General features: G+C 47.8%; 1 protein-coding gene across 3 annotated transcripts in view; it reads left to right on the top strand.

Moving 5' to 3' along the window:
- The first annotated feature begins 13,260 nt into the window (after positions 1-13,260).
- The window catches only part of Dyrk1a (dual specificity tyrosine phosphorylation regulated kinase 1A), a 117,625-nt gene continuing 107,757 nt past the window's right edge, over positions 13,261-23,128 (top strand). For 2 of the 3 annotated variants that reach the window (XM_041672944.1, XM_041672942.1), the window contains exon 1: positions 13,261-14,121. The gene's annotated coding sequence lies outside the window, so the exon portion shown is untranslated. The remainder of the gene's footprint in view (positions 14,122-23,128) is intronic. The other variant, XM_041672943.1, reaches the window with a different exon arrangement.

The following is a 23,128-nucleotide window of genomic DNA, read 5'->3' as shown; positions in this document are numbered from 1 at the left end:
GTTGCTTGGCATGTTGTTTTAGACTTGTGCTGTCTGTTTGCCTTTTGGCAGGAGAGAGAGAGAGAGAGAGAGAAAGAGAGAGAGCGAGAGAGAGATCTTTGAAGCATGATTAATGAAAACTCAGAGGCAGATATTGGGGTTCAACCTGAAGACCAGAAAAGTAAGGATCAGCCACTGCTTCTTACCTTGACCTCTGTTCAATATGGTGATCCTGCCTCCAGGAATCTCAGAATGAAACTGAGCCTGAGAGCTGTCTCCTCCCGTTTTATAATCCTCTCTAATTCTGGGCGTAAACGTGTGCACCAGTGGGATTAAAGGCATGCACAACCCAGTTTCTATGGCAAACTAGTGTGGATTCTGGGATTAAAGGCATGTGTCACCACTGCCTGGTCTGTAAGGCTGACCAGTGTGGCTGTTTTACTCTCTGATCTTCAGGCAAGCTTTATTTATTAAAATACAAATGAAGTATTTTCTTCAGAAGTATGTTTTCCCAGTGACCTAGCTTCCCCCACGAGCTTCTAGGTCTTAAAGGCTCTCCCACCTATCTGTTAAACTACAAACTGGACGGCAGTCCTATAACACCTGAACCTTTGGAGAACACTGCAGAGCAAACTACAGCAAGGTCCCTGCAGACACTGTCAGATTCTTCTTCTTCTTCCTCCTCCTCCTCCTCCTCCTCCTCCTCCTCCTCCTCCTCCTCCTCCTCCTCCTCCTCTTCTTCTTCCTCTTCTCCTCCTCCTCCTTCCCCCCTCCTCCTTTTCCTCTTTCTCTTCTTCTCTTCCTCCTCCTCCTCCTCCTTCTTCTTCGATTTATTCTCTTTGTGTTTATTTTGTTTATGTGTTTGTGTCCATTTATGTGTGTTGATGGAGGCAAAAGAGTGTGTTGTTCGGTCCCCGAGACCTGGAGTTTCAAGTAGTTGCAAACCTCCTAATGTGGGCACTGGGTGTGGGACTCGGGTCCTCTACAAGAGTAATACAGGTTCTTGACTGCTGAGCCATTGTCCCAGCACTGACATTTCCACATTTCATACATTACATTTTGTTGACTTTTCTTATACAGTTCAGAATTTTATGCTGGATTTTGAAAGGTCTTCTCTACTCAAACTCTATTTTGTTTTGTTTTGTTTTTCAAGACAGGACTTCTCTGTGTAATAATAGCCCTGGCTGTCCTAGAACTCGCTTCCACATTATTTACTAATAAATAATTAACCTTGGTGTAAATCCAGCCTTACTTGGGCTGTAACAGATAATCTGTTGGCCAACCCCCTCGCCTCCCACTGATTTCAAACATCTTGTTTTCAGATACAAATGACTCTCACATCTACCCTGTTACATCTGACTTCCCATGGACTAATATCACACTCTTCCTAAAATTCCTTCACTTACCCACTCGTGTGTTCTGTGTGTGTACGAGCATGTGTGTGCAAGCCTCTGTGTGTGTGTGAAAGCCTCTGTGTGTGTGTGTGTAGGTTTCTGCACCTGTGTGCCCATGGGGGTCAGAAGAAGGCATCAAGCATCCTCCTCCATCCTCTCTGCCTCCTCCACTGCGGCAGGGTCTGTCCTTGACCTGACTCTTTCCCACTCTGAGTTTGGGTTTCAGCATTTGAGGGGATGTAGATGTGACTCTGGTTGACGGATGAGCTGTCCCTCCAGCCCCCAGTGTCACAGTTTTAACTCCTGTAGCTTTCAAACGTTCTTTAATATGTGGCACACAAACCTTAACAGCTGCCCCTTTTCTAGATTTTCTTGATTTTCATAGTTGTAAATATTTGTTTAAATCTAAACTTTTGACTTAGTTTAAGCTAAAAATTAGCTTTGGGCCATCTACCACATTAAATACATACTATATACACATAACTTTGTTGAATTTTTTAATTTTTACGCTATTAAACCTACTTCTCCTAAATAGATTGCAAACCTCTTGGTAACACTGAACGTTTTATTTTGTAGATCTTGCTCATTTCGTGGTGAACAGAGTTTATCATCACCTGTTCTTCGGTTTCTAGAAGGCTAGCCTCTTCTCTGCTGAAGACTGCTGGTCCTTTTGTATTACCTAACCAGCTCACAAAATTTTCCCGTTCTTAAGGTAGCTCTACTGTTACTTATAATAACCCCATAAACCCGGCTGAGGAAATAGCTCAGTCCATAAAGAGTTTGAGGGTCTGAGTTTAGATGTGGCCTAAAAAGCCCTACACCTGTAACCCACCCCACCTGTAACCCCCCCCCCCCCCCAAACCTGTAACCTCCCACAGGGAGTCAGAAACAGGAGGGTCCTATCTACCTCTTAGCAGCAATTCCATGCTGTGACAGTTACCCCCACTGCCACCTCTGTCTTTGGCTTACTGGTGCCACTGTGGCTGTCCTCTGGAGATCCCGCCATATCTTCAGGAAGTTTTATCTAGTGGGAGGAGAGGAAGGCCGGAAGCAGATGGCCACTTCTCTCAGACCACACTGAGAGCCGGTTTTTCTTGGTTTTTCACCATTTCCTCGTCCTATGCGCTGGCCTCCAGCACGCAGCTCTCACCGTTTTTTGCAGTTCAATGATGATCCTGTTCTTTCAGAAGCATCTGTTTTGTGCTCTGTGTAGATCAGGCGCTGGCCTGAGTACTGAACTAAAACCGTGGAGCTAAGGTGTGTGCCCTAAAAGGCCTTCTCTTCCTCCCACAAAGAGCCTGGAGATATTTGCTTTGATAGGGAATGAGTTCTCCCCAGGGAAGGACAGCAGTCATGAAATAACCCTTGTGTTTAGGAAGCACAGCTTTTGGAAGCCTCAGCTAAGAAGGCAGAGGGGGCTGATGAAGGGATGGGAGTGCCAAAAGCATAGGTTCAAACGCTGTCCCCAGTGCGGTCGCCTGTCCTTTGAGCTTTTCAGCAAGCAAAGATACAACACTGAGTTTTATAGTCTTCCTGTGGGAGCAGGTCAAAGGACAAAGGAGTCGGGGAGGCTGGAAGGAGGGTTCCATGCTTGATTTTATTCTCAGTTCAGTTTGGCTTTTTAGATGATGCACTTAATTTTTTAAAAGTCTTGAACATAAGTATTTATTATCTGGGACATGGGTTAGTGACTCCCTCTGTCCAGCTCTCTTCTGTCTGTATTACCCAATAAGGTGGAAGACACAATCAAAACTGGAAGGGGTTGGAGGGAGGCCTCAGCAGTTAAGAGCACTGGCCACTCTCCCAGAAGCCCTGGGTTCAGTACCCAGCACACACATGGTTGTTCACAACCACCAGTAACTCTAGTGGCAGGAGACCTAATGGCCTCTTCTAGCCTCAGAGAGCACATGTGGTGTACAGATGAATATGGAGGCGAAACACCCACACATGTGAAATAGAAATGAACGAACAAATGAAAGAAAAGTCTGGAAGTAAATCCGGATGTGGGGGGGGGCAGGATAGATGTGTTTGTCGTCCCTGGTGAGTCGGCTCCTGGATATTTTCTTTGTCTTCGAGTGTTATACAGGGAGATTTTGGGCTGCTAGTTTTGCATTTTTAGCTCTGGAAGTTAACAATCAGAGGTCCTGTCCACTTAAAGGTCCTGTCTAGACCTCTCTGTCTAAAGAACAGGTGAATCTGTAGCTTCCTTGTGTGAGTGTGTATGTGTGTGTGTATGTGTGTGTGTGTATGTGCGTGTGTATATGTGCGTGTATGTGTGTGTGTTTGTGTGTGTGCATGCATCATTTCTCATGAGCCATCTACCTTGGTTTTTCAGACATGGTCTGTTGCACAAAGTCTTAATAATAAAAACCCAGAGTCAGATATTAGGATGTGAACGCTGAGAGATCAGAGAAGCTGTGCGGCCAGCTACTGGAGTTTTTACCTCTATGGAATCCTCAGACAGAAGGGGGTATCCTGTTTCTACAGTCCTCAGACTGAATGCCTTGAGCTCCTGTCTCCTCCGCCCACCATATCCCTTCTTGTTTCTAACTCCCTAGTGCTGGCATTAAAGACATATGACTCCCAAGTACTGGAATTAAAGGTGTGAACCACCACCACCTGGCTCTGTTTCTCTTTTTGGCTGGATCAATTTTGTGTAACCCAGGTGGTCTTGAACTCACAGAGATTCATCTGCCTTTGTCTCCTCAGGACTGGGATTAAAGGTGTGTGCCACCCTGGTATGGGAGGTCCTTCTGTCTATGTGTTGCTTTTATTGGTTAATGAATAAAGAACTGCTTTGAGCCTATGGCAGGGAAGAACAGAACTAGGAAGGGAAAGCTAGGCTGTCTGCTGGGAGAATGAAGGCGGAGTCAGAGAGAAGCCGTGGATGCACTGCCTGAGACAGACGCTGCGAACTTTAGCTGGTAAGCCACAGCCATGTGATGATATATAGATTAATAGAAATGGGTTAAATTAATATAAGAGTTAGCCAATAAGAAGTTAGCGTTTATGTGCCAAGCATTGATTTTAATTAATACAGTTTCTGTGTGATTATTTCGGGGCTAAGCTAACCAGGCAGCCAGGAACCAACAAGCAGCCTCCTTCTTACAACACCACTCCTGCCTGGCTTCTATGGCTAACTAGTGGTTTAGCTCGGCACAGCCTCTGATCTCTAGGCGAGCTTTGTTTGCCAAATCACAAACAAAATATCACCACCATGGTCTCTTTTGACTCTGGAACTCACTACTTAGGCTACGCTGGCTGGCCTGTAGGCCCCAGGATCTGCCAGTCTCTACCTCCCTAGTGCTGGTGGGGTTCCAGCTGTACACCAGTCTTTTTTTGTGGGTGCTGGAGATTGACTCAGACAATCACCTCATAGAGCCATCTCCCTAGCAGTGTAGTTTCCAAACTGGATACCAGCTGGCGTGAAGTTGCTAATCGGGCAAGGACACTGGTTTGAGACCCCAGGCTGCTCTAGAACTAAGTGGGTGTGTTGTGATCACCCACATCGTTGTGGCTTTGCCCGGGAACTTATTCCTTTGGGTGTTGTTGACTAAGCTTTTCAGTATTAAAAACTCTGTCCAATTTAAGCACAGCAACGCCATTTCCTGCTCCTATACAGTTCACTAGATGGTTTCAAACTTTAGTAGGACAGAGGAAATAGAAATACTAAACTGGACAGTGGTGGTGCATGCTGTTAATCCCAGCACCCAGGAAGCAGAGGCAGGTGGATCTCTGTGAGTTCAAGGCCAGCCTGGTCTATAGAGTGAGCTCCAGGATAGCTAGGACTGTTACACAAAGAAACCCTGTCTTGAAAAAGCAAGCAAGCAAATAAATCAATAAACAAATAAAAGAAAAAAGAAAACTAGCATCTTTCACTGGTGGCCACATGCCTTTACTTCCAGCTCTCGGGAAGCAGAGGCAGGCAGAGTCTGGTGAGTTTGACACTAGCTTGGGCATCATAGCATGTTCCAGGAAAACCAAGACCACAACAGTGATATCCTGTCTCAAAATAAAGAAATATTTAAAAGCAAAATTTGCTGGATGGTGGTGGCGCACACCTTTAATCCCAGCACTTGGGAGGCAGAGGGAGGCAGATCTCTGAGTTCAAGGCCAGCCTGGTCTACAGAGGGGGTTTCAGAACAGCTAGGGCTGTTATACAGAGAGACTCTGTCTCAAAAAAAAAAAAAAAAAAAAAAAAACCAAACCCAAATAAATAAATAAATAAATAATAAATGTAAAATTCAAAATAGGGCTAGTGGGGTAGTTCTGTGGCAGAGCGGGAGACATTGAGTTCAATCTCTACCCTAAGCAAACAACAACCCAAATCCACAAACACCGGCTCATACAAATATAAACCAGTTCTTACAGCATGCCAAACAGACCCTTCTGAGATAAAGAAGAGAACTCAGACTCCACGGGCTGGAGGTGTGTGTAGTTCAGTGGTAGGGCTTATATGCTTGAGGTCCTGGGTTCAATCCCAAGTACTGGAAGAAAGAGATTTGTAAAAACAACATAGTAAGGAAATGCCATCGCTACAGCATGGAATTGAAGCAAACTCGGGAAAAGTTTGGAAGAGCCGAGACAAAACGGCACTGGTGAGACGATGAGCTTTGGGCACTGCCACCGTTTGGCAATCTGAACCTCTCACCTATGAATTCCCATTCGATGATTTGTCAGCTTCCTTCGGGCATTTCCCTTCACCCTGATAATTTGGGGGACACTGTAACTTAGATCTTATGCTAGCTAGCTTTATGTCAGCTTGTCATAAAGTAAAGTTATCTGAGAGGAGGGAACCTCGATTAAGAAAATGCCTCCATAAGATTGGGCGTAGGCAAGCTTGTAGGGCATTTTCAAAATTAATGGTTGATGGGGGAGGGGGAAGGGCCCAACCCGTTGTAGGTGGTGTTGCCCCTGGACTGGTGGTGGTCATAGGTTCTATAAAGCAGGTCGAGCAAGCCATGGAGGAGCAAACCAATAAGCAGCACCCTCCATGGCCTCTACATCAGCTCCTGCCTCCAGGTTCCTGCCCTCTTTGAGTTCCTGTCCTGACTTCCTCTGGTGATGAACAGTGCCGTGGATGTGTAAGGTGAATAAACCCTTTCCTCCCCAACTTGCTTTTTGGTCATAGTGTTTTGTTGCAGCAATAGAAACCCTAACTGAAGTTGGTACCAGGAGTGGGGTGTGCTCACAGACCATGGTCATGTTTCTGGGAGGACTGTGGAAGGACTTTGAAGAGTTGGGCTAGAAAAGCCACTGAGTGTTGAGAGCACAGTGGGATGTTCTGGACAGGCTTGGAAGACCGGAATGTTGAAAGCAGTGCAAGATGGAGGCCTGGCTTGTGGAGTTTCCGAGGGAAGTGAAAAGACTCTGTCAGGGTTGTCTGCTATTTTGAATTAAGGTTCTGTCATTCTGGTCAGCTGGGGCTGAAAAGTCAGCATGGTTAACAGGAGACCAGAACGAGTGAAGTAAAATCTTTGCATCACTAGGGGACAATTGATGCCGTTTGGCTGGAGCTAAGATCATGTGGTGATTAAGGAGGAACCAGCATCTGTCTGAGGTGAAGTCTTCTGGGAAGTGTTCCCTCAGAGTCAGCACACAGAAGCTGTGGTTGAGAAGTGGACAAGGTTGTGCCTCGTGCTAACAGCTGAACTTGGTGAGGTGAGAGTCACCGGGGTGAGCTGGGTGGTGGTGAACACCTTTAATCTCAGCACTCAGGGACACAGAGGCAGGCGGGTGTCTGAGTTTGAGGCCAGCCTGGTCTACAGAGAGAGTTCCAGGACAGCCAGAGATGCACAGAGAAGCCGTCTTGAAAAACCCAAACTGGGGCGGGAGGCGGGGGTACCGCAAAACCCATGTCACCAGGTGGTGCTGGTTTTGCAGGGGTCATGGAGAGTAACTGAGGATCGGCACCCTGAGAGCCCAGGAGAGGCTCCCCGTGAAAGCGCAGCGCGGTTGTAGCGGAAGATGCACCAGCTGGAGATGGCAGTGCCGTGGGATGCCCACCGAGGACAGCGGCAGCAGAGACAGCTAGAATTAGAGGCTAAGCATGTGTGCCGCAGAGGGCAGAGCCAGAGAAGTGACCCTAGCTCCTTGGAGGAGCCCAGAAGACTGTGAGTGGACATTGAGTTTCCTACACCGTTGCAGTTAGGTTTTGTTTTGACCTGGTAGTGACTGTGGCTGGTTCTTCCCTCTTGACATGAGAAAGTATTAACTTAGTTTTGATTTTGTTTCATTTTGTTTTTTTAGACAGGGTTTCTCTGTGCAACAGCCCTGGTTGTTCTGGAACTCGATTTGTAGACCAGGCTGGTCTCAAACTCACAGCGATCCTCCTGCCTCTGTCTCCTGAGTGCTGGGATTAAAGGCGTGCACCACCACACCTGGCTAATTTTGTTTTTTACAGGAGCCCACAGTGGAAAGACTTTGCACTTTTTTTTTTTTTTTTTTTTTTTTTTTGGTTTTTCGAGACAAGGTTTCTCTGTGGCTTTGGAGCCTGTCCTGGAACTAGCTCTGTAGACCAGGCTGGTCTCAAACTCACAGAGATCCGCCTGCCTCTGAGATTTTGGATTCATTAAAGAGATTGGATATTTTAAAGAGGCTGAATTTTTAATGTGTTTGAATGTGTAAGACTGCGGTTGTAATTAATATAAATAATGTGAGATCTTGGGGACAGATAAGAAAGAAAAGTCTGTGGCTTACAGTGATGTGTTTGTGTGTCAAGTTGACAAGGATAAGGGGTCAGGTGTGTTGGATGGTTGTGTGTTAACTTGACACCAGCTGGAGTCATCTCCGAGGAAGCAACTCAATTAAGAAAAAAGCAAGCCAGTAAGCAGCATTCCTTCATGGCCCCTGCATCAGCTCCTGCCTCCAGGTTCCAGCCCTGCTTGAGTTCCTGTCCCGACTTCCTTTGCTGATGAACAGTGCTGGGATATATACCAAATAAACCCTTTCCTCCCCAAGCTGCTTTGGTCATGGTGTTTTGTTGCAGCCAAAGAACCCCTAAGACAGGTGTGAATCAGTATGGGTACTGCACTTCTTCCTAAGGGTTGCCTAAATCACAGCACGGTTTCGGGATGCTCTCAAACAGTGGGGACCATGTATGTTGTAGACGGATTTTTCTTTGGGCTGCCAGCTCACATAAAAATGACACGGAGTCTTGTAATTAATTATGAAAGCTCAACCTTAGCTTAGGTTTGTTTTTAACTAGCTCTTATAACTTAGCTCATTTTTATTAATCTATGTGCGGCCACATGGCTCGTGGTTTTTACCTCTCTTGCATGTCCTGCTTCCTCTCTGTGTCCTCTGGTGTCTCTCCAGCACCTAGATTCACCTCCTCTTCTTCTCTTTTGGCCCAGAAGTCCCACCGAACCTCTTCCTATCTAGCTATTGGCCAGTCAGCTCTATATGAAACCAATCAGAAGGTGACTTGGCAAAGATACATCTTCACAGTGTACAAAAAGATTATTCTATAACAGTATGTCAACCTAACAATTTCATATTTTTTAAATATTAAGAAAAAATTATTATTAGAGGAGACTGTGTGTGTTTGTTTGTACATGAGAAAGCTTGTGTGCAGGGCATGCATGAGTGGTACCCATGTGGAGGTCTGGAGACAACTTTCAGGGGTCTACTCTCACCTTCCTCCTGATTGAGGCATACTCTCGTCCTTGCTGAAACTTCATATTTTATATTCATTTTTTCCTTAAAGTTTCAGGAAAATAAATTATTAATAATAATCCATGAAATAATCTTGGCAAACATACCTATAGGATGAGAAGGTAATGAGTATTGCTTTCAAGAAAGACAAGGGCACTGTTTGACCATATCTTGGCACAAAGCAGTTGAATTCCATGAGCAACTGTAAGATGCTGGCCGAGCACTTTGTATGGGACCATGGTAGAGAGAAGCAGCGGGAAGTCTGGGAAGACTTACCTTGGCTTATGTTATGTACGCTGTCTATGATATAAGAGCGGAGGTAGATGCAGAGAAATGGCTGTCTTGCTGCGTGCCTCGTTTTGATATCCATGATGTGGCCCGACCACAGCACTCTCATTTCTTTCAAACCCTATTTTTTGGCAGCAGAGAAGTCAATAAAAAGGTGGTCCCTCTCCCCACCTCCCTGAGTGGACACCAGAGATATTCACAGAGGACAGATATCCAATAAACACGTTGTGGAGGGGGGGTGACACAGTGAGTTTTATTGAAGTTGCTTACAGGAGAGTGGGTGAGAGATTATTTACTGGAGAAGCCTAGGTCATTTAGCAGTCAGTGGCTACACCATTGAAGAGAGTGCCTCCTCTTCTCCCAGCCACCATTACCACCAGCCCTTAGGTCCTCAGGGAGCTAAATCAAAACACACAAACAAACAAAACCAAAAAGAATTTTTATGAGTAATAAAGAAGGAAGGCCAGGGCATGTGTGGTGTGAGCACTCACCCATGTTTTCCTAGGAAACCCTGAGAGATATGGGCTACTGTGAAGACCACAGGAGGGGACCTCTCTGGGTGATCCTGTAACGTCCTGGGAGGAGGAAGTGCAGTTTCCCCCTGGCTGCGGGGACTGCTGAAACAATTCACCCCGTGGAGCTGGAATTTCCCCAGGAGCTGCATGCTGGGAGGAGAAAAGGTCTGGTGCCAGCCAGAAGAGGAACTTGGCTGAGAGAGACTTCGCCCCTTTGTCTGACAACTTGTCTGAGCTCAGAGGCTGCCCAGGGAGGCACTGCACTCTGCAGGGACTGCCTAACCATTCCTCCCTCTTGCCCTCTATCTAAATCTAGACTTCTGGCCAACACAGTCTGGGGTGCGGTCACTGGACCCCTCTGTTCTCTTTTTCAGTGTGGGTACGCTGAATATATCTTCATGCTCTGTCCCTATTATTTGTCTCCTTAATAAAGCATGAGGATTGTAAGAGCCCGGGTTTTGACCCAGCCGCTCTAGGAACAACTTCTGTGAGTCAATTTTACAGCGCTGCTCTTTCATAGTGTTAAATTGCCTTAAATGACCACACACTTTTATCTTTTGTTTTAGGACCTCAGATGCAGAGAACTATTAACTTCTTAGTTCCTAGCATATTATCAAGGTCAGTTTCCATAAGGCCTTCATCTTGCTTTAATTTGTTTTAGTATTTTATATACATGGATGGCTTTAAAATTAGAATAATTTGCATTAAAGTTTCCAGAAGGTGCTCCCTCAGTCCCGAATCTGTAAGGATGGAAGCCTGTTGGACGGCAGGCCCTGAGCTGTACAGGGCTGGATTCGGAATTGTTCCCCTTCTCACCTTGCATAAGGGGCAGAGATGGGATTAGAACATGAGTTCACTTGTCCTTGGAATATTTGGTTTAGCTCCCAGCAGGATTCCATCTATACAGTCTAATAGGCTTAAAATAGGGCACCGCCATGATGTGGGGGTGAAGGGATGTGGGGCAGCCAGGAGATACCTTGTTAGCTCCCCAGCAAGTTCTTACCAAGAAGGTGCAGACTAAATAGCAAGGGTGCATCATTCCACAGCTGTGAACGTTAGAAGCCCACAGGCGAGGTGGAAACTGAGCCCCCCTCTCTCTCTTGCAAGGCTGGGAGGAGAATCTGTTGAGGCCTCTCGCTGGGGCTCCGCAGCCCCAGATCTTCCTTGTGCCGGGATTTTCCGGTCCTTGTCAGTGGTTTGTTGTGTCTGTCTCTAGGTCTAGCTTGTTATAAGGAAGGACATTGGTAGTTTCAAATCTGGGTCTGGCCCAAAGTGCTCATTTTTTGACTTGATCTCTGTGTAGATTCTTTCTTCAAATACACACTATGGTGTGGTGGGAACCCGGGGTTTGCAAATGTCCTCACCCCGATGTGACATCACTCATCGCCCGTCTTCTCTTTGTAGAATGGGATGCTGTAGAATGAGCTGAATGGCAGTGACTTAAGAGTCTGGGCTTGTCTTTGCTGTCCCAGGCTCTCAGATAAAACCAGAGGTCTAATTTCTCCAGTCAACACTAAACTGGCACTTATTCCAGAGGCAACCGTGTCCTACCCTTGTCAATAGTGATAATTCGTAGGCCACTTTTTAGGTGATGTTCATGTCAAACATTGAATAGCATCCCAACTCAGGCAGGACAATTCTTTGACTGATATCAGACAAGGTTGTGTTGGGTGGGGAGAGGTTGCCCCTCCCAGATGTGGGGACCAACACTTCCTAATCCTGCCTCACTCTGAACACCTTCTAGCTTGACCTGACTGACAATTTCTTGAGGCATTGTCATAGTTGGCCAAGGTAATCCATAGATTAAGCAGGTTCCCTCCTTTATGAACAATAAACATTTGATGGGAATTTAGTTTTTAGTGTTGTGTTGGAAAAGAAACTCTGGCCAGTGGAGTGAGGAGCCTGGAGGTAGGGCTGGGGGAGGGGGGCGGGGGGAGCTGGGGCAAGCTTGTGTTTGGGAAGAATCAGGTGCTAAATTCTGTGAAGGGGACACTCTAGGCCACTTCCTCTTTCTTGATTAATTATGTTGACTGTGGACTTTAATTACATCAACAGTGCAAATTTGCAAATGTAGCCGAAAGAACTTTGGTGGGGTGCCGCAACTTTTTGATATCCCGGGCAGTCTAAAGCAAGCTATTTTCCTTTCCGAACCCTAATTTACTTTAGCATTAGTGTTCCAACGGTGTACTAGCTGTAGGATGTTTGTTGGAAATCATGTAAAGCAAGTGTTTCCTAGGGCCACACTGCACAGAGGAGAGTATTTATCGGTGTTCTTACATTTGTTTGTAAGACTGCACCTATTGCAATTGTTGCAAACAGCTTAAGCAAAACGTCTACATAAATATGGCAAACATCAAGTTTAGAAATCAATCCAGTGATTTTTGCTACGCAACAATGTATACACACACAGGCCTATATCTTAATGTATATACCCTTTCAGGCCATTAAGGCCGTTATTTCAGAATAGGTACAAAATACAAATTGAGCCAGTGGCTGTCTAATTACAAAGTAGCCAGCACAGCAGACTTCGGTGTCAATGGCCGGAGAGCACACCCAGCGGTATTCAGCTAAGCGGAAGAATGAATAAAAAGGCAGAATTCCAGTAAGACTCGACAGTTAAGGCCAAGTGGGCAAATTAAGAATCAGGAAACCGAGGTGGCTTATGACAAGCAAGGACCAAAAAAAAAAAAAAAAAAAAAAAAAAAAAAAAAAAAAAGGCCTGGGGTTGGTCCAGGCTGGGCATTCCGATGGAGAAGCCGGGGGAACCGGCGCCCGGGAGCGTGCCCAGCCTGGAAAGTTTCTGCGCGGTCGGCGCGGCTCGGGCGCGGTCACGGTCTGATCAAGGTGGCGGCCGCGCGCCCGCAGCCGGGGACGGATTCCGGAGGTGAGCCGAGCCGAGCCGAGCGCGGGGGTGGCCGCTGCCCGAGCTCGTCGCGGACACTAGCAGGCCGGCTCGGGCGAGGGGCTCGCGACCGCGACCTCGGTGAGGCGCGGGGCGGGCGGCCTCCCGTTCCCTCCCTCCCGGGCCTGCGCGGGCGGGGTTGGCCGCGGGCTCGCGCCGCGGGCGCGCGCGCCGGCCGGGCCGCAGTCAGCGTGGGAGCGAGCGCGGGGGCGGGGCGGGGCGGCCGGTGCTAGCTCGCTCGCGCACCCGCGCACCGGCAGGCCACCGCCTCGCCCCCGTCCCTTCCCTTCCCTCCTCTCCCCTCCCCCGAGCGAATCACGCGCCCTCCTCTGACACTCGTAGCGGGCCCGAGCTCCGAATTTATCCTTCACGTGACCTGAGGGGGGTTGGGTGGTTGGCTGGGGGACGGAGGAGAGAGGGGAAGGAGGGAACGGAATCTGCCGTTGCCCGGGCAACAGGCCCCGCCCGCCGGCTTGGGGCCGGGGGGGCGGGAGGAGGACGTCAGCACGTCAGCCGGGGTTTTGCGTTTTGATTGACAGTTGCTATAGCGACCGGGTCGGTCCGTCGCCATTTTGTTGGTTGGTTTTTTTTTAAACCCTTTCGCTTCCCGCCCGAATAATAATAAAAAGCCCCATTGGAGTGAGGCGGGGGTGGCGGCGGCAACCGCGGCGGGGGGATCCGGGGAGACTGCTGCCGTCGCTGCTGCCGATCGCGGCCCGGGTCGGGCTGAGAGAGCGGGCTCCCTGAGCGGGGGTGCGAGCGCCGCCGCCGCCGCCGCTTCTGCTGCTGTTCCTGCTGCTGCTGTGGGTGCCGCTGCTGCCGCCGCCGCCGCCGGCGAGCGGGCGGGACCGGTGTGAGTGTGAGGGAGCGTGTGCGAGGGCGAGTGTGCGCGCGGTGAGTGTGCGCGAGTGTCTGTGCGGGATCGGGGGCGGGCGGTCCGGGCTCTCCTGGCGGAGCCGCCGCCGCCGCCGCTCGGGCCCCGGCGCTCCTCGCTGCGCAGCTTCGGAGCGCGCGCCATTTTGTGAGATTTACAAAAATCCTCGTCGGGAAGAAGCGGCCGGCAGCGGCCGCCGCTCGGCGCCCGGCCTCGCCGCCGCCGCCGCCGCCCTCCGCGCCGGGCCCCGCCGCCGGCTCTCGGGGGCCCGGGGACTGCGGTATTTGCCGGGGAGGGGCTGTCGCCTCCCCGGCCGCGGGCGCCGCCGGCCCCGCCGGCCGGCCGGGACCCTGAGCCAGCGCGTCTGCGGCGCGGAGCCGGGGACGCCGGGGGCGGAGAGAGGCGGCCGGGGCGGCGCTGGCTGCGGAGGCCGCGGCGGGAGCGCGGCGCGGCGCGGGAGCCGAGGCTGAGACTCACCGGAGGGAGCGGCGCAAGCGCCCCGCCATCGTCCCGGTGAGTGTCCGCCCCGCCCGGCGCGGCCCTGCGCGGCGCGTCCCGACCCTGCGCGCGGCTTCCCGGGGCCCTGCGAGCCGAGCTCGCCAGGTCTCTCGCGGAGGGAGGGAGGGACCTGCCATCTTAGGAGCGAGAGGGCGGCCCGGGGCCTGCCACCGCGGGAGGGAGCCCGGGCAAGGCCGGGTCCCCGAGGAAAGTTGCGGCGGGTGGGACCCGCGGCCTCGGGCCCGGCCGGCGCCAGACCTCCACTGGCCTCCCGGGCGCAGGGGAGGAGGCTGTCTTCCTCCTCCTCCTCTTCCTCCTCATCCTCTTCCCCCAGCTCCTCCCTCGTCCCTCCTCTCGGTCCCCACCGGCGTGCGGAACGTCGGGGTTCTAGGCAAGGACAATGTACGGGTTAAGAAAATGGGGCTGGCAGCCGGGAGGCGAAGACGCAGGGCCGGGCCGGGCCGGCCGGCGAAGGTCGGCGAGCCTGCGGTCTTCGAGGCCCTGTGGGCCCGCGCCCAGGCCTGGGAACCCGGGGTGCTCGGAAGTCGGGCGGGGAGCGCGGGCCATCCTGGCCACCGGAGGGCCCGGGGTGACCTGCTTAGGTGCGGGAGGAGACACGAATCAGAATGGATACCTGTGTATCGCAACAAAACTTCACCGGGCTATTTATAGGCACAGACCCACTCAAGCCCCAGAGGCATCAGAGCGGCTGAATATCAGCTCTTAGCCAAAGGCCCCTCCCTACCCCGAAATAGTTAAAAAACGGCAGCATTCGTGAGTCAGTGACTCCGACGACCTGTCTGTCTTTTGCCCAGCCCTAGATTCTAAGAATCCTGTCATCGAGGTGCAGTATCGTTTGCTTCTTGAGTTCTGCCAGATCGCCAGAAAATGTACCTTGTAACAGTGTTTGCACACTCAAAGATTAGTGCCAGGCCTTCTTAACTAGTTTTATGTGTTCCCTCGCTTAACTTACCAATAGGAAATGTTACCCATTTTACAGGTGAGCAGACTGAGCCTAGAGGAGGGCAGTGATTAGTCCAAGGTCACACAGTCAGGTCTCTGGGAGGCAGATGTCAGTTGTCAGCCTGGGCTTCTGATCCCCAGCCTGTGACTTATTAGGTACTGTGTGATGACTCAGGGCTCTAACCTACAGACTGGGTACAGGTTTTGGTGGAGTTAATTTAGGGTTGCAGAAGGGCAGTCAGAGAGAGCACTCTTAATGAAACCTGTCACCCCCCCCCCCCAAGCAAACTAGTCAGCTTTTGAAAAGGTGGAAGAATGGAAGAACTAAAAAACACTGGTGCATTTTGTTTTTCACATTGAATTGTAATTATAGCATAGAGTTCTACTTTTGTATGTTGTTAAGTCATAAAGTTTGTTGTAAAGTTGTTTTGTCCTTCTTTCAATACTTTGCTTTCCATTTTGATCCTTTTGGACTTTGCATATTAGATAACTGGTAGGTTCTTTGATTTGAGATTGAAGTAATGTAGTGGAATTGCTTTACTTTTTCTCTCTTAAGTTTCTCTTTTCAATCATTCTTAAAGAATTGCACTTCCAGATAGGCTGTACATGGGAGACAGGAACTCGGAGTTCACTGGTTAAGAGTTGAGAGGAGTAGTGGTTAGGGAAGTTTATTTGGTTCTAGTGACTGAATTTTCAGGGTCCATGTCTTAAGGAAAGCTGGCCTTCGGAGCCTTTGCCTTGGCATGGCAGTGGTGTCCATGGGAGCTGTCCAAACAGACTTCAGACCTTGCCAAAAAGTTAAAAGACTCTTGTCAGCATCTACACCAAGTTCTCTTGTAAAAATGGCTACAGAAAGTTCATAGTTACCTCAGAGACAGATAAGCTCAGAAATTCTTCTAGAAGGCTCTTCCCTGTGTCTGTAAGGGCACCTATGTCTTACGACTGGTGGATGGTGAAAAGATTGGTATCTTTCAAGGAATAGCATTGAGTGAATGGTAATTGTTAGTAAGGGTAGGAAGTGATCCAATGAGAGCTTTTCTGAAAACATTTTGGTGTGTGACCTATTAAAAATTGAACCTTAACCTTTACTGTGTTCTCTGGATTAAGAAAATAATAGTCAAGATAACATGGATAGTCAAAAGACCCTTGGCTAGAAAATCTCCCTTGAAATGTGTCCCTACTTTGACTTATGGCTTCCTGTATCTGTGACCTAGAGATGGGGGTGAGGAGGAGCAAGTGCAACAATGTATTCAAGGAGCTGAGTCTGCAGTGCTGGGAAAGTAAAGACACCTTGTTACAGATGTGACAGGCCGTGAACCCCGTTGTGTGTACATGTACTCTGTGTGTTACTTTAAACCTGTTCTTTTTAATAGCACAGAATGTAAATCACATGGAGATGTTACAGGGCCTAGTCTATTGTAGGAAGACAGCCTGGGTGGGACTTTGGGTAACTGTTTCCTACTGCATGGCATGACAAGATCCAGGGCGGCTTGATTTGTGACTTTCTTGGTGCTGGTGATCAGATGTGTGTGAATTTGTCATTTTCCTCCTGTCTCAGAGAGCTCTTTGTACCTGCAGTTAGTGCCCCTCCTCCCAGCAATGTCCCCCCCACCTCTTGAGAGAGAGCTTGACCTCCAAATCAGCAACCACCGTGAGCTTCCAGAAAGTCTCTGGCAAGAGCTTGGCTCTGTGTTTGCCTTATTAGTCCTGATAATTTTGGGGTATTCCTAAGCAGTACCTTGGCCCCAGCTGTCTACTCGCCTTTGAGTACTTGTCTATTTTCCTCCATTTCTACTTGTCTATTTTCACTTCAGAAGCAAAAGACTTGCTTGGAAATATCAGTCAGGGTCACCTGAAGCTTGACAGCATGCTTTACCATAGTAGTGTGTGCAGTGGGTGTACCTTCCGGAGACTGGGACCCTGTGTTGTCCTGGCTACTTGGCAGTATTTGATGGCTAGACAGCCTGTGGTAATTCATAACCCAATGCTTGCACAATTTGGGATTACAAAATATAGAGATTAAAATTGGTGTTTAATTACTTGAAAAAAAAAATCATTATTTCAAGTTACCTAAAGTTTCTCCTTTGTTGTCCCTAAACGAAGGAATCTTGAACTCTTGTCTCCTGTCAACTTCAGTGTTAGGCTGGAGTGTGAAGTCTGTTGCTGGGCGTGTGAGAGTTGAAGGCAGGTTTCACATGACTAAAGTGGACGTTTATATTAGATAATGTAGACAAGTCTCAGTTTTAAATTTTGGTTTATTAAAACAAAATGATGGTGATACATTGTATTTATATAAAACAGCTATGCTTTTTAAAGTTATACTTTGGCTTTGAAATTGTTCCTTGAGAATCCTCCAAGGAGTTACAGTTCTTGATTGAGAATGAAACCTTACATTGAATATCTTCACTGCCTTGGTGCCACCGAGACACTTTTCGTTGACGGAGAACCACATTGGGTTCTTGGCAGTTCTTCATAGATGCCTCTTTTGTAAGCGAGTTTTTGAAAGTTTATATAATATTATTATTGTTAAGCTAAATTTTGACAAGATAAATACTTTTTGATGAAGGGGCATGTGCATATGTAATACAGTAGTCATCTTAAGAACATCTCTCTTTTTTATTTTTTTATTTATTTTTTTGTTTTTCAAGACAGGGTTTCTCTGTGGTTTTGGAGCCTGTCCTGGAGCTAGCTCTTGTAGACCAGGCTGGTTTTGAACTCACAGAGATCCGCCTGCCTCTGCCTCCCGAGTGCTGGGATTAAAGGCGTCCGCCACCACCGTCCGGCAAGAACATCTCTTGATGACAAGGCATCAACTCTGAATAGCACCCCCATCATCAAATAAACCCTAACTTTTTTGTTCCTTCCCTATTTTTTTTTTATTAAAAAACAAAACACAATTCCAATGATGAGTTGGGTTTTTTATTTAGGAGTATTAATGGGACTTGTGGTTGAGGTTTACTGTCCGGCAGCACACGTTTGGGTGGAAGGGTGTTGAGACCGTGGCATCTCTCTCAGATCTGCTTGGTACTTGGTTAGGGGTAGCAATTGAGGCTGTGTGGAGCTCTAGAGAGATCACCTTCCTTTGAGATAGGAACAAAGACTCCCTTCAGTCAGGACAGTCCCAGTAGCGACCATCCCTTTCAGGGAGTGACTTCAGGCCCTAGGTCTCAGGGTCACTTCCTTGCCTGTGACAGGTTGTCAGTTGTCAGGTTCTTGTGCACATGGCCCAATGACCACTTACTTCTCTTCCTTCCCTGGCTCCTTCTAAAAACATATTTTCTTTCTCTGCATTACTGCTCAGATGCCTTTGGTGGGGGAGGCAAGAATTAAACCTGGGACTTTACACACACTAGGCAAGCCCTGTTCCACAGCCCCTTCCCCGCCCTCCCAAGCCAAGCAGGATTTTCTACTTTCACAACCTTTATTGCTGATAGCTGTATAGTGAATCATTGGTGATTTATATATACTTATTCATTGCATGTCTGTCTCTTCCTCTCCATTAGATGGTAAGGTCCATTTAGACAACAGCGTGTCATCTTTTCCTGTGCTATTGGTCAAATTTAGTCATGTGGCCTTAGCTGTACAGGAGGCTGGGATTTGTGGTCTTTGGTAGGGTGGCTGTTTATTTGGCTAAGAATTTGCTTCTACTGTAGAGTGCCTTGCTGTGCATGCTGTGCCCTTGGATTCACTCTGTCCCAGGCAGACCTTGAGCTCAGATCTTCTTGCATTAGCCTTCGGAGTTTCTGGGATTAAAGGCCTGTATCACCGGGCCTATTTATTTATTTTTGTTTTTCGAGGCAGGGGTTCTCTAGCTTTGGAGACTGTCCTGGAACTAGCTCATGTAGACCAGGCTGGCCTTGAACTCACAGTCGTCCCCCTGCCTCTGCCCCTCAAGTGCTGGGTTTAGAGGCGTGTTCCACTATCACCTGGCCCTGGCCTGGCTTTATGTATTTATTTTGGTTACTACTCTTTCTGTAGTCCTGACTGGTATGGAATTCACTTTGTAACTCACACTGACTTCAGACTCATTGCCATCCTCCTGCCTCATTTTAGTCACTAAAGTTACAGGAATGAGCTACCTCACCTGACTTCTGTGTATGTATTTTTCTTTTCTAGATTGTTTTTGTTTGTTTTGATGACAAGGTCTCACTTTCTATCTGGCTGACCTGGAACTTGCTTTGTAGACCAAGCTGGCCTTAAATTTACAGAAGTCTGCCTGTCTCCGCCTTGGGGATTAAAGTACATACCACCATGCCCAGTGTTCTTTAAACATTTAAAAAGGATTTGTTTTTGAATTTTTATTTATGACTAGGTATATGTGTGTCTGAGTGAGTGTGTGCCACATGTGTGTAAGTGCCCTTGGGTGCCAGAGGAGGGTGTAAGATTTCCCAGAACGTAGAGGCAGTTATGGGCCCCCACTTAGGTACTGGGAACTGATCTGGACTCCTTTGGAAGAGCAGTATGAGCTCTTAAGCATGGGGCCATCTTTCTGGCCTCTTCCCCTCTCTCTTTTCGTTTCTTCCATTTCTTTCTTGATAGGATCTCATGTAGCCCAGGCTCTCTTGACCTTCTTGTTCTCTTGTTTCAACCTCTGGAATGTTGTTATGGATATGTGTCTCCATGTCCATTTTATACCATACTCGGCTTCAAACCCCGGGTGGGATTCATGAGTTATAGGCAAGTACTCTACCAATTGAGATACGTCCCTAGCCCTTCCTTTTCAGGGCTTAATTTTGTTTGTTTGTTTTTGGTTTTTTGATTGAGAACTATTTCGTTTTATGTGTTCTTTGGCTTATTTAGCTGTCATGAAGGGACATTAAAATTGTTTTCATAATTTACTGTTTTAAACAATGCTCCTCTAGTACACTTATTGGTACATATAATTGTGTTCTGAACATTTGCTGTAGGATGCCATTTATAAGGAAAGCTATGTGCCAGCTATAAGCATATTTGAATGCATATTGCCAAGTTGTCTTCTAAAATATACTACCATTTTATGTGTTGACAATCACTGTCTCAAGAGTGCATTTCTCTAATGCTTTCTTTTTTGTTTTGAATTTGTTTTTTTTTTTTTTTTTGCCTTTCCTTTTTTGAGACAAGATTACTTTGTGTAGCAGTAGCTGTCCTAGAACTTCCTCTGTAGAACAGGCTGGTCTTGAACTCACGAGATCTGCCCTTTTCTGCCACCCAAGTGCTGGGATTAAGTGTGCTGGCCATTTCCCCAATTTTTAACCAGGGCAGGTACTTAAAGTTTTAAATATTTGACAGTTGGTTTGAATCAATCTCTCTCTCTCTCTCTCTCTCCCTCTCTCTCTGTCTCTCTGTCTCTCTCTCTTCCCTCCCCCTCCCCCCTCCCTCCCTCCCTCCCTCCCTCCCTCCCTCCCTTCCTTCCTTCCTTCTTTTTGGTTTTTTCATGACAAGGTTTCTCTGTGTAGCCCTGGCTGTCCTGGAACAAACTCTATAGACCAGGCTGGCCTTGAACTCACAGAAATCTGTCTGCCTCTGCCTCCTGGAATTAAAGGCTGAGGCCTATGCTTTTAAATGACAAAGTATTCACTCTTTGTTAGATGTATAGTTAAAGAAAGATAGATTAATTATTTGCTGGTTTTTCTTTATCCTGTTGAATAACTGATGTTTTGATAAATTGTAAACGTCTGGAAAAGGCCTTCTCTTCAGTTGAGGAAATGTCTGCATGTTCTCTGTGTGAGGTGTGAATGGTGGTTGCTGTTAGTGCAAAGGTGAAGGGGATCTAACCGCTTTCCATAGATGTGCATTCAAGGAAAAGCCAGTGTAGGCAAGGCTAGTGGCTCAGAGGCGTTGCCGTGTGAAGAGCTAGTGGGAGCACAGGCAGGTAAGGTAGTTAGGGGCCTTGAGCAACATTTGGGACACTTAGGTGTGGTGCGTTCCTGTTGTAGAATGTGGTATTGGGCTTTGGAGAGGAGAGGGAGGGAAGGTGACAGGATGAGGGGGAGGAGAGGAAGGGGCTCATGCAGGAATGAGAGTTCTGGCCGGTGGTGCCGTAAGTAAGGAACATTGGGAAGGCCAATAAGTGTGAGAAACTGAGAAGGGAAAAGGTGGAAGACAAGGGGAGTACAAGTTTTAGTAGATAGCAAGATGACTGAGGTTTGGAGGTAGGGAGCAGCTGAATACGGGAGGATGGGTGGGAGGATTCCGTAAGTCCTCAGTGGAATGTTTGCAGTGACAGTTGAGACCTGAAGAATTGTTCCTGGAGCTTGTGTCTTCTGTTCTGGGGGTGGGAAAAGGTTTCGAACCTGTGACGCTGGAAATGGAGAGCAGCAGAGCATGGGCGCCTGCAGCTTACACCAGGTGTCTCAGCATCCTGTGAGCCTCGCGTTCCGTTGTCTGCACATGCATCCTGATTTGAAGTCTGAGTACTAAAAAGCATGTTCTTGTGTGATGATAGGACTATTACTGATTTATAAGGCAGGATCTCACTATGTGTGACTATACATGTATATGTGTACGTGCACATATACACACTACTGGCTTGGAACTCCCTATGTATACCAGGCTGGCCTTGAACTCACTGAGATCCTCCTGCATCTGCCCTGAGTCCTGGGATTTAAGGCATGCGCCACCATGCTGGCCAGAACTATTTATCTGTGGAGCACCAAAGAGTGCCAGATGTGAACTGGAGCCTGGAAATCAACGCTGGGACAAGGGCCACTGCTCTTTTTGCCATTATGGAAATATATTCTGGTGGGGAAAATCCTTTATGGTTTTCTGTGTAGGTTAAAGGATAACATAGACATACATTAAATTCTCATCAAAGGGACACAGGATCTGTGACTTCATGAACCTAAAAATTATTTTTGAAGGTCAGAAATGATCTTGGAGTCCTTTAGGCAGTTACTTTTGAGCTAAACTGTATTTAGCTCTACTTAGGGCTGTAGTCCTGACTGTACTGTCTGCTGAGAAGTTTGCTGTGCTTTGACCATGTATCTTGAAAACAGTTGTCATCGCCATTGTGACTTTTGCTTTATCTTTATATCAAGCATATTTATTATTGATGAATAATTCCTCTTGTGATAGCAAGGATAAGAAAAGGAATAGGAGCTCATTGAGTATAGTGTGATTTGTCTATTTCCTTATGGCAATTCTGTAGCAGAGTTGAAGATGGTGGTGGAGGTAGGTGAGTTCACCTAGGAAGTGGCCAGCAGTTAATCAGCAGTGGTGCAGTCAGGCCTGCAGAGGGGACTTTTCAGGATGTGTGGTGCATCATGGGTAGAGGATGCAGACCTATGGCGGAGGTTCGGGATAGAAGTTCAGTTGAAAGGGCAACAGTGGGAGAGGAATTTGACTGTCTAGAGAAGCAACATTTCTCTGTCATGAAAAAGTAAAAGAGATTTTGTGGTCAGAGGTTGTGGTCCTCAGCCTCTGGTGAGGTTCCTCAGGTTTACTTTGGAGACAGTGTCTTCTCCCCAAGTCGGAAATCCGTGATTAGGCTAGTCTGGCTGTTGGGTGAGTCCCCAGGGATCTGCCTGGCTCTGCTTCTACAGTATGTGCCACCACACTCTGCTCCTCACATGGGTGACAGGGTCAAACTCAGGTCCTTATGCCTGCACACCTGTAATTTTACTCAGGAAGGTGAGGCAGGGCTAGGTTACTCTGCCGGACTCTTGCCTTGAAACAGACAAAGTAAAAACCAAAACCCCCCAAAACAAAAAAACAGATTCCTCCCTCCGCAAAACCCTACTTAATAGTGTTGTGACTTTTAGGGTGAAGACCAAAGGAGTCATAGAACTTGTGCCCTTGCCTAAATGACCTGTACTCGTGACTGACTTGTGCCTCAGCTCTGTCTGATCATGTGACTGTGACTTACCGCTGTCTCTCTTCACTGTTGCTGTTTGGTCTGGAGTGATTGTGCTGTTTAGGTAACTGGCTTCCTCGTTCAGTTCTAGCTGAACAATCACTTTGTTAGGCAAGGCACAGCCCCCTCACCAAGTTATTCTTAGTTTATAAAATCTCATGTCTGTCTAGTCTTTGTTCATAATACTTACTAGTGTTAGTTTTTAGTGCCTCTTTGATTAATCCTCTT

This window comes from Microtus oregoni, unplaced genomic scaffold (genome assembly GCF_018167655.1).
Source record: "Microtus oregoni isolate MIOR12 unplaced genomic scaffold, Mior012 000023F_ref0000262, whole genome shotgun sequence".
NCBI lineage: Eukaryota > Metazoa > Chordata > Mammalia > Rodentia > Cricetidae > Microtus > Microtus oregoni.
Note: the sequence above shows the minus strand (reverse complement) of the source record. Positions and strands in the feature narration are given on the sequence as shown.